The sequence below is a fragment of the Pleurodeles waltl genome, chromosome 5 (genome assembly GCF_031143425.1).
Source record: "Pleurodeles waltl isolate 20211129_DDA chromosome 5, aPleWal1.hap1.20221129, whole genome shotgun sequence".
NCBI lineage: Eukaryota > Metazoa > Chordata > Amphibia > Caudata > Salamandridae > Pleurodeles > Pleurodeles waltl.
This window is the reverse complement of record NC_090444.1, coordinates 738,737,567-738,749,755: the sequence shown is the minus strand read 5'-3', so window position 1 is coordinate 738,749,755 and position 12,189 is coordinate 738,737,567.

The window sequence follows — 12,189 nt, the reverse complement described above, 5'->3', positions numbered from 1 at the left end:
TTTTCTCTTCACATCTCATCCATCTGTACATTTTTAATGTCCTCTCTTTCCTCTTCAGCAACCTCTTTTCCGTCTCCCCTGAATGCAATCCCTTACATCTCTCTCATTTTACCACCCCAAACATACACTGCACTCATTCACATTATTTCATTTTGCTTTTCCCTTCTAAATATTTTGACCTCAACACTCCTTCATACACATTTACACTGAATTTCATTTGCAACTGGAATACATGACTATTGTTCTGTGTGCTCTGCAGAGAGACCAACCCACTGTCAGACGCTTTGCTTTGCCTTCAACCTCAGCACTAGCGCTCTCAATCAGAGCCTCTCACAAACACTTGGCACGAATCAAAGTATGCACTAAGCAAGAGTAATACAATGCACAGAAACTCAGTAGGATGAAATAGCTAACTTTCTTGGGGAATGTAACATTAAGTAAAACATGTGAAATACAAGGAACTAAATGGCTGACACACATTACGTACATTTTAACATTCACTTTTTGCATATCAATCCATGTTTGTGGCATTAATGTTAAGGGCATGAAGATAGGGCCAGTTTTAACACCATACAGCAGATAACTGCCTTTACTGTAAGCAGGTATTTTTCCCCCATGTGCTTGACTCGGATATTTGGATCCATTTTGCAAGGGAGCAAGATCACTGCTCCTCTTTTGGAACTGTTTCATGAGGAACTAATACAGCAGTTCCACTTCTAAAGGTCTGCAGCCAGGGCCTGGGATGTCACATGGGGGAGGTTAGCATGACAAGGGATCTCAGTACGATAGAAATAACACAAGATTAACATTATAACACTTAGGGGTATATTTATGAAAAGTGGTGCTGCACTTTGTGCAGCACCACTTTTCTTGTGCCCCTTAGCACCCCCCTAACACCACCACGTATGTGCTGTATTTAATATACAGCGCACCATGACGGTAGTAAGGGAACTAGCGTCAGAATTTTTGACGCTAGTTTGGCGCTTTGCAGGATTAGCATATCCTGCAAAGCACCCAGAAGCCCATTGTAACCAATGGGAGCCTCCTTTTAACGCCTGCTCAGAGTAGGCATTAAAAATGCAAAATAAAATCTCTTAGATTTCTTTGCGCCGTTTTTTTTTTGGTCCCTTAACGTCGGAACACCCCCTTTGCATACATTATGCCTGGCGCAGGCATAACGTAGTGCAAAGGGTTACAAAGGTGCGCAATGCATGCATTGCACCAATTTGTAAATATGGTGCAGTGTTATTGGCCATCTAGTGCCACATTAGTGTAATTTGATTGCAAAACATTCATACATCCCATTATGATTTGGTATTTGGAAGGGACACCCTAAACACGCCCCTTTCAAATGCTGAATCAGTATATATTTGCAATTTAAAACTGCGATTCAGTAACACGTTGAATCGAAATTTGGGAATAACACATACCAAAATGCATTTCTCCGGTCCAAAGTCCAACTGGAAAAATCTTTTTTTCAGTTTTGTTCACCTGTATATACCCCTGGCAACCCTCATTATGAGCCTCGTCCCGCCACCTGCCCGCCAGTGCAGGCAGAACACCCCCGGCCCTATTACAAGTTCACCACAGGGCCGGCAGGCGGAAACAGCATTTCCACCCACCGGCCCTGCGGTGAACAGGGCTTTCACTTTGCAGCCGGCTCGTAATCGAGCCGGTGGCAATGTGGCGGTGCAACGGGTGCAGCAGCACCCCTCACACATTCCACTGCCTGTAATTCAGGCAGTGGAATGTGCGACGGGGCTGTGCATGGGGGAAAAACTGGCGGTATGGGGACTCGGAATCCCCAGGATTACAACCTCCGAAACCGCCAGGCTGCCGGCTGGCCGCAACCTGGTGGTGTCGGAGGTTCGACTATGGGGGCTCTGCCAGGGTCGTAATATGGCGGTAGTTGGAGAACTAGCGTCAGAATTTTTGACCCTAGTTTGGCGCAGGATTAGCATATCCTGCAAAGCACCCAGAAGCCCATTGTAACCAATGGGAGCCTCCTTTTAACGCCTGCTCAGAGTAGGCATTAAAAATGCAAAAAAATATCTCTTAGATTTCTTTGCGCCATTTTTTTTTGGCCCCTTAACGGCCCCTTAATGGCGGAACACCCCCTTTGAATACATTATGCCTGGCGCAGGCATAATATAGTGCAAAAAGTTACAAAGGTGCGCAATGCATGCATTACACCAATTTGTAAATATGGTGCAGTGTTTTTGGCCATCTAATGCCACATTAGTGTAAAAAAAATTACACTAATGTGTTGTTAGAATGGCGCTAAGCCCTCTTAAATCTGGACCTTACCCTGGTGTCGGAGGTTCGACTATGGGGGGTCTGCCACGGTCGTAATATGGCGGTCCCACCGTCAGCCTGTTGGCGGTGGGACCGCCACCACAAGTCTGGCTGTCAGTAGACCGCCAGACTCGTAATGGGGCCCATAGTGTAGATTACCATTCTGATCCTCCCAGTACAAAATGTAGTTCCCATTACCTTGCACATTACATATATTTTTATATAGATATCTGCAAGTACAAGACCCATGTGCGAGTAATCCAGTACATTACTATGAAAACACCCAATGTGCTGAATTCTGGGAATTGTAGTGTAAGGGCCTAATTACGAATTTGGCAGTCCATGGACCACCAAACTTGCAGTGGCGGTTGGACAACTGCAGTTCTGGTGGTCTGACTGCTATTTTATGATCCTGGTGGTCAGACCGCCAGGAGACCGCCGCCTCTGCCGGGATCAGGGATCCTGATGGGCTGGTGGTGGTTGAAGTTGTGGCCAGCCACGGTGGTGCCGAGTTTGGCACCACTGTGCTGATCATGACTTCTCTTCCAGTCAGCCTTTTCATGGCCGAGTCCATGCCATGAAAAGGCTGGCGGGAAGGCAGTGCAGAGGTCCCCCTGCTAGTATCCTCAGAATGCACACTGTCTGCTCTGGCTATGCAATGCCGCCGCACTGTCTCCACAGGGCTGACTGGCGGAAACAATGTAATACAATGGTTTTCGCCTTTCAACCTGGTGGAAACATCGTAAAATGGTGCTAGTGAGGCTGGCAGCTTGACATGATGTGAGAGTAAGAGATCAACGTACATTCATATTAACAATTGTTTTACTAAATCCTAGAGTTTCAATCTAGGTAGAACTTTGCAGATGTGTATTTTTAACAAAATGTCTTGTATAAGTTCTCAGTCATGCAGTCATTTCAAGATTCTTAAGCTGCATAACATTGCATGCTGGGATTTTTAGTATATTGCAGCTAACTTGTACATGGAGGTATTTTGCACTTTCCATAATGTGTGGTATTTTTTCATTGTAGACGCAAAGTGTATTGCTTTTTTATTGTAACATTGATATATGTGGTAAAGACTGCATCTATTTGGGTAATTTTAATCAGACTGCGAAGCTATAACCATTTTAAATTATATTATTCTAAAACAAGGTTACATGTTCAAATTCGATTAAAAATGATTTACATGCACAAAGTTTGAATGAGAAACGTATGTTTATTTACATGTTTTACAGCCACATAATTTGCCCTGTGCTATAGTGTCTACAATGTCAGGAATGTCAGGCCTTTCAGTTCCATGTTCAAGTTCAGGCCCAGCCACTTTGACTTGCTTCTCCATGTGAGTCCCCTCCTGTTGGAATGGCAGTATGATTGATATACATGCAAACCAGTGTGCTTCACATACATACATACAGTACATTATGAGAGCAAATTGATGTATTGTGTATTAAAAACCTATGTAGATGCACAAAAGTAGGCTTTCCATTCAAACCATAATGTTATGTATATGATAAAGTACATTATAAGTGCAAACAAATAGAATATGTCTAAAAACCAATACATGGTATGCACACCACTGAGTTATGAATACACAGCAGTATTTAGGTTATAGGTACCTATGCACTAAATGGACGTAGCCATGTGCTCTTGATAGAGACAAATCTTTTGGGAAAACAAACCGAAATAATGTGTTTAAAAACGTTTCACCTTAAACTGGGTGCTTTTTCAAACAAACCAAATGTGCTTCCTATGTGCACCTATAATTTACTATGTATTAATCAATGCAATGACATCTTAAACCAATGTTATTGTATACAAATCAGCATAGCGCATGCAGATTCATATAAGTTGTATGAAACAGAGCAGTTTGCACAAAGGCACATCCAATATGTTTCACACTTATATCAAAGTAGTTGCTATGTGAAAGTCTATGGTTGATATAGACTATAATGTACCACATATGAGGAAACTGAATGTTAGTCTGATCATTCTTCTACATGTAGGAGCTGACTGGGCGTGCTCATATATGGGAGAGGGTTTGTGTAGACTTCCGTGATCATATTGTAAAAAGTGCCTTGGGTCTGCAATGGGCATATGTGCCCACTTTTTGCACTGCAGGAAATTTGCGCGGCCCCTCCTGAAATATAGACTGCACCAGTGCCAAAAATTAAGAATGGATGATCTCACTGTGGGATTCCATCATTTGCAAGGAAATGGCCTTATGCAGATGAGGGCATGCTTTGCATTTGCACCAGTGTTTTATTACAGACAAGGGTGTAAAGTTAGAAAACTCATCGGACATGTCCATCATTACATGTCTGTACACCAGATGAAGGTCACGCGCTTTGTGCCCTAGAGTGGGAGTTGTGTCCCTGGCACCCTCAGTCACCCTGCAGCAGGAAGATAAGTTACTCACTATTCCTCCAATCTGCTTTCACTTTCCATTCCAGAGATCCTTAACCGCAAGATCTCTCCTTCTACTAAAATATAAAAGTTGGTATTTCTTCAGATTCTGGCATATATATTGAAACTCAAGTCAGAAAAGTGATAGAAAACACGGGCAACCCATTGACACACGCAGTCCACAGTCATCCCTCCTACCATGATAGGGCAGGCTGGCCCTGCGCCATTCGTTAATTTCAGGTTAGCAGCCCTTCCACCTCAAGGACATTGTGCATTAAGAACATTGATTATATGGAATGTACAGTTTAAGAGAGTTGGGCTCCCTAAACTGTGGTTCCACAACTTAAAAAGTAGCCAAGTATCAACGCACTGTATGTCCTGTGAGGTGAGTGGCTTACTAGACAAAATCAAATAGGAGCAGTCCTCCTTCGTGAGAAAAAATATGCACCCGAAGGTTCTCCTGTTGCTGGACCTCCACCTTATGGAAACGCAATGCAATGTCCTATGCCGACATAGGTACACTTGTATGTTTCACACTGGTTTTACTACGGGCTTGTGAGGAACGGCTATACTATTAAAGAAAACGTTCCCTCTGACATTCTTACCCATGTGCGGACCTGGTATGTAGTACTTCATGGTTTACTAGAAGATGCACAGTGAAAGCGTATTGATGTATATGCTCCCCCTGGGTTTCAGGAGACCACCCTTCAGTTTCGCTCTGCCGCGCTCCTTGAGCTACTCCTGGGAATGATACCGGTGGGTGGAAACTTCAACTCTGCTATGAACCCAGCAATGGACACTCACACCAAAGCTTTGGTCCACAGGTGGAGTTATTTACAGAGTGGGCCTCCTCTCTGGGCTTGATAGATACTTGGCGCAAATGACATGAACATATTTGACAACTTACGCTCCCATCCAGCGTCCAACACTCAGGGCCTCATTCTGAGGCCGGCGAGCGGCGGTCGCCGCCCGCCTGGCGGGAACCGCCATATGGCCGCTCCGCGGTCGAAAGACCGTGGAGGCCACTCTGGCTTTCCCGCTGGGCTGGCGGGCGACCGCCAGAAGGCCGCCCGCCAGCCCAGCGGGAAACCCCTTCCCACGAGGAAGCCGGCTCCGAATGGAGCCGGCGGAATGGGAAGGTGCGACGGGTGCAGTTGCACCCATCGCGAATTTCAGTGTCTGCTAAGCAAACACTGAAATTCTTTGTGGGGCCCTCTTATGGGGGCCCCTGCAGTGCCCATGCCATTTGCATGGGCACTGCAGGGGCCCCCAGGGGCCCCACGACACCCCATACTGCCATCCTGTTCCTGGCGGGCGAACCGCCAGGAACAGGATGGCGGTATGGGGTGTCGGAATCCCCATGGCGGCGCAGCAAGCTGCGCCGCCATGGAGGATTCCTGAGGGCAGCGGAAAACCGGTGGGAGACCGCCGGTTTTCCCTTTCTGACCGCGGCCAAACCGCCGCGGTCAGAATGCCCTTGAGAGCACCGCCAGCCTGTTGGCGGTGCTCTCGTGGTCGTTGACCCTGGCGGTCAATGACCGCCAGGGTCAGAATGACCCCCTCAATGTCCAGAATAGATGACATCTTTGTGTCAGCTAGTGAGACTGCCTCAATCTGTGGTGCCTGCATTCTCAGTAGAGGGCTCTCAGATAGGTCACCCGTCAAGACTATGCTCCTGATTCATGTGGGCAGCTATTGAGAAATGTGGAGGTGAAATGCCTGGTGGCTACAAAATCCCAGCTTGACAAACGTTCTTTAGGATGGTTTTATTAAGTTCTTTGAGGTCAACACGGAACCAATCCCTTCATGAGTGACCTTGTGGGAGGCCTTCAAGATAGTCATTAGGGGTACATTCATGTCTTACTTTTGAGTCAAGAGAGAGGGAAAGGGAATGGGGGACTGCAGACCAAGAGGAACAGCTTCACAGTCTCGAGGTCTAATGTGTCGGAGACCCAAATGATGCTATAATTCATTTGATGCTCACAGCCAAAGAAGCCCTCTGCACTGATTTGTTAGATACTGTTTAATACTCTGGGTTCCTCTCGCAATATGTAATATATGAATGGTGGGCAAACTTCTCTTCTGGCTTGCAAAGAAAGACACTTATACACGAATTATACCAGTGGTCTGAGATGCCCAGGGACAGCCAGTCATGCAGGTTGCAGAGACAGCAAAAATGTGTGTTAGGCATTATGAAGAGCTTCATGCATATCAGACATGCCTCACTCAGATAGAGACAGACTGCCTTATTTTTACAGGGTTTCCAATAGAGATGCTATCTCCAAAATGCCTTCAAGGAAACCTGCCCAATCATATTCCCAAGAATGTTTTAAAAAAATATTCCTTGCTATTAAACTCACACCTCCTTGCAACATACCAAGAGATATGGGACACCGGAGAGCTGCTGTATGACTTAAGCAGGGCCATCATCATAGATCTCTTCAAGCCTGGTGCTCCCTTCCACCTCTGTGAGTCTTACAGACCAATTTCCCTTATTAACTTTCAAACAAAAATCCTGTTAAAAGTCATTGTGACACAACTGATTAAGAAGCTCACCACCACCATCAGCACTGCCCAAAGTGTCTCTGTACCAGGAAGTTCCACCAAACAATGCCTGCATATACTCCAAGTGACCTTAACACAGACCCACAGACTGAGGGTGGTTCTGCCTTGCTTTCAGTTGATTTGTGAAAGCCTCTGACACTACATTGGCACTTCATGCTAGCAGTCTTAGACAGGATTGGGTGTAGCTGGCATTTGCTTGACTTTGTGAGAGCCTTCTACTTTTTCCCTGTGGGCTCTGGTTCATGTGAATGGTCCATCTCAACTCCTTTACTTACTCACCACCAGGTGTGCCTTCTTCCCCCCTTTGTGCCCTGTTCATCGGGTGTCTGGCAGAATGGATTAGGCATAATGTAGCCTACTGTGGATTTGGATGGCCAGAGGGTCCTGAGTTCAGGGTTTCACTTTCTGCAATGTCCTTAAGCCACTATCCTTAGAGTTTTCCACATGCTGCAGGTCTTCGAAGATGCATCAGAACTCAGAGTAAATTAGGGGAAATTGACATACATGCCGTTAGTCGGTATTACACCTCAAAATGGCACATATCAAAACTAAAGGTGGCCTCCACTCATTTTAAGTACTTGGACATGATGATCACAGTAGATATGACCTGTGCTGGAACCCTAATATCAGCCCATTACAAGCACAGATCCAGCTGGACCATGACAATAGTCCAAACCCTCACTCACTGTTATGCGCTGAGGGGCCCTTTTTTAAATGTTGCCCCTTCCATTAATTCTATACACGATTCAGAACTGCCCATATTTGCTCCCCTAAACTTTCTTGCAGACATTACATCACTCGCTCACACTTTCCTATGGTGGGGAGGACCCAACAGATCTCATTTGACAAGTGTACACATGCCACGTACAATGGTGGTTTGGGAATCGCCAACTTGAAATTCAATTATTGGGCTTCTTAATTTATTCCGTTGAATGATTGGCTGTTCTGTGACAGAGGGGACATGGTGATACTCTTGGAGTTACTTATACAGCAACTATATGGCTTATACTTCATGGATATATTGCCTGAGTTCTGGGTGCATAACCTAGGAGTGCTACAACCTCAATAGAGTGTTGGAAAGAGGCAGTCAAACATACTGAATGGCAAAGCAGGTGGACTTCAGAAATCCCCTTAGGCATGGCGATCAACTTTTCACTCTATAAAAGCCACTTCTTTAGGTACTTACAGCAAAGGCATGCCCTGGACACCTATGCTGATGAATTGAAGGCAGTGCCCTTGTAATCTAACATAACCATTGCACAGCTCGGGCAGAGAAGAATATTGTGACTCTATAGTTCATTGGTGGTTAATTCCCCTGATCCCTTCTAGTGTCAAATGGGAAAACTGCCTTGGTGACTTGGACGACACTAAAGCAAAAATGGCCCCCAGGCTTCTGGCAATATCAGCAGGCTCAGACTCATAAAATTAACTGTGTATGCTTCCACCCCGTTAGGCTGTGGAAGATGGGCAGGGCTCCATCAGCTGCATAGTGGCACTGTAGTAACACAGGGTCACTTCCCCTCATGTTATGTGGGAATGCACTGTCATTGTCTAATACTGGCACACAATACACACATATTTAGACAGTGCACTGCGGTATTACTTCATGCTAGACCATAGGGTGACCTTGCCTTAGATCATGGATAGCTGGGAGGGAGACCCATGTGCACGCTTACTAGTTGGACTAAGATATTTAATTACCAAATGGGACATAGTGAAGAACTGGCAGAATGCTGCTCTTTCAACCTTTGGCCAGTGGAAGGGAGGCATGAACAGATGTGCATTGGTGGAGAAGGCAGTCTACAAGGCCAGAGATTGCCCAATGAAAGAAACAGAGGATTTAGTCTCCATGGACACAGCACAAAGATGCCTGATATCTCTGAAGCAGACATAAGATGACAACAAAGCTCTTTCGAGGTTGACTTAATGAGGGCCCATTTGGGCTCTGTGGTGAAGGGACGTTAGTGGATTGGACTACAGTGAACACGCATTGTTAAGTGCTGTAATGGAAGTGTACAGGTGCTATCAATATTATTATAACTAGGGGATATATTGTTTAACAAGGATTGAAATGCTAATAAAACGGTTTATCAAAAAAAAGAAAAGAGATAGGCATCTGTTTTCATCAAATGACAAAACTAAGACCTAGACTACCCACTGTAGCTAGCAACATAAAACTTTGGTGATCGTAGCTGCTATACGTTTAAGGCTAGACTGATGTAACTGCTTCTATACAGGACTTCTGGTGGCTCAGCTAAACCAACTGCAGAGTGAACACAACACATACATCAAAATAATTGTGGTACGGGGAAGAACAGAACACATCTCAGAGGACAATGTGTGTCTATACAAAGTTCGAGTCTGAGACTGGATCCAAATCAACTTAAGTTGCTGGATGTAGAAATGTATTTAAAACCTGACATCAGTATCTGGATGACTGGTCTCACTGTATTGACACATTTTCGAGCCCACCCTCAGGAACATGGCCCAGGATGCGGTTGTCTTTTAATTGCGTCAAATTAACTTTTCAATGGATGGTGTCTTTAGGACTCTAGTAGAATGAAATCCCATGTTTTTTGTTTGCTGAGTAGGTTTATTAAAACCATGCGTACTCTGAATAAAGTACCTTTAGCTTGCCAAAATCTGGTTCCCTAAATATTTTTTACATTTATATCTCCTTTCCAAGATTTATAACCTTGAACAAAGTGAACCAATACACTGTGCAGAATAAATGAACCTGTGACTGGTGATCAAGATCTTGTTAAGTCTTTCTCAATCAATCAATCAGAGTGTATAGAACGCAGTTACTCACCTGTTAGGGTCTCAAGGCGCTGAGGGGGTAGCATGTAGCGGAGGTGGATTAGACAATCCATGTCTTCAGTTCCTTTGTGAAGCTGGGGAGGGAGGTGTTTTGTCTGATGTGGATGGGTAGGGTGTTCCAGGTGGTGGTAGCGAGGTAGGAGAAGGAGCGTCCTCCTGTTCCAGATTTCCTGATGCGGGGTACTTCTGTGAGGGAGAGCTGGGCTGAGCTTAGGGTCCTGTGGGGTACGTGGAAGTTGAGTCGCTGGTTAAGGTTGGCAGGTCTGTTGTTGTGGAGGGCTTTGTGTGTGCAGGTGAGAATTTTGAAAGTGATTCTTTTTTCGATAGGGAGCCAGTACCTTGTGCGTAGGTGTTGTGAGATGTGGCAGTGGCAGGGTAGGTCGAGGATCAATCTGGCGGCAGCGCTCTGGATGTTTTGCAATTTGTGGGTGAGTTTTTTCTTGATTCCGGCATAGAGTGTGTTGCCTTATTCCAGTCTGCTGGTGATGAGGGCGTGTGTGATGGTCTTTCTGTGCTTGAGGGGGATCCATTTGAAGGTCTTGCGTAGGAGGCGGAGGGTGTGGAAGCAGATGAAGGTGACTGCATTGATCTGATGGTTCATGCTCAGGTCGGGGTCCAGGATGATTGCAAGGTTGCGGGCGTGGCTGCCAGGGGTGGGTGGATTTCTGAGGGTGGGTGACCACCAGGAGTCGCTCCATGCATTGAGTTGGGGGCCCAGGATGAGTACCTCAGTCTTGTTTGTGATGAGTTGAAGGCAGATATCTCTCATCCAGTTGGCAACTGCTTTCATGCCCTCGTGGAAGTTAAGTCTGGCTTTGTCTGGTTCGTTGGAGAGGATGAGTTAGGTGTCGTCAGCGTAGGAGATTATGTTTATTCCGTAGCTTCTGATGAGGGTGGCTAGCGGGGGCCATGTAGACGTTGAACAGTGTGTGGCTGAGGGAGGAACCTTGGGGCACTCCGCAGGTGGTGGGTGTGAGTTCTGCAAGGAATTGGGCGAGTCTCACTCATTGCGTTCTGCCGGAGAGGAAGGATTGGATCCAGTCGAGAGCCTTGTCTCTAACGCTAGCTTCATGGGGTCTTCTTATCAGGATGTGATGGGAGACTGTGTCGAACGCTGCCGAGAGGTCAAGTAGGATGAGTGCCGCCATTTCTCCTTTGCCCAGTAGAGAGCTGATGTCGTCTGTTGCGGACAGAAGGGCTGTTTCGGTGCTGTGGTTTGACCTAAATCTGGATTGGGAGATGTCGAGGATATTGTGGCTTTCTAGAAACATGGTGAGTTGGCTGTTGACTGCTTTTTATATGAATTTCGCAGGAAATGGAGGTAAGAAGATCGGTCTGAAGTTTTTGAGTTTGTGGGGTCAGCTGATGGTTTCTTGAGGAGGGGGTTGATCTCGGCGTGTTTCCAGTTCTTGGGATATGGCATCAACAAATGGTTTGCATTGCTAAAATCTCCATCTTCCCAGCGTTCAGGAACAGGCAGACTTGAACCAGAAAACCACTTTTTTCAACACAATGTTGGCATTTTAATGGGACATACCCCATTTTTTCTGTATTTTGTGCTTTTAGCCTCCTTCCAGTTAGTGACAGAAATGGGTGCGAAATAAGTGCTGGATCCCAATAAGCTAAACATTTCTAAAAAGTAGACAAAATTCTGAATTCAGCAGGGGTCATTTGCGTTGATCCTACAGGGTTTTCCTACAGAAAATACCAGCTGAAATAAAAAGCTATTGAAATTGAGGTGAAAAATACTGCAATTTTTCTCCACGTTTTACTCTGTAACTTTTTCCTACAATGTCAGAGTTTTTAAAGCAATATACCGTTAAGTCTGCTGGACTCTTCTGGTTGCGGGGATATATAGGGCTTGTAGGTTCATCAAGAACCATAGGTACCCAGCGCCATAAATGAGCTGCACCTTGCAATGGGTTTTCATTGAATACCATGTATACAGCAATTAATTTGTTGAAATAAAAAGAGTGAAAAATAGGTATCAAGGAAACCTTTGTATTTCCGAAATGGGCACAAGATAAGGTGTTGAGAAGCAGTGGTTATTTGCACATCTCTGAATTCCGGGGTCCCCATATTAGCATGTGAATTACAGTGCATTTC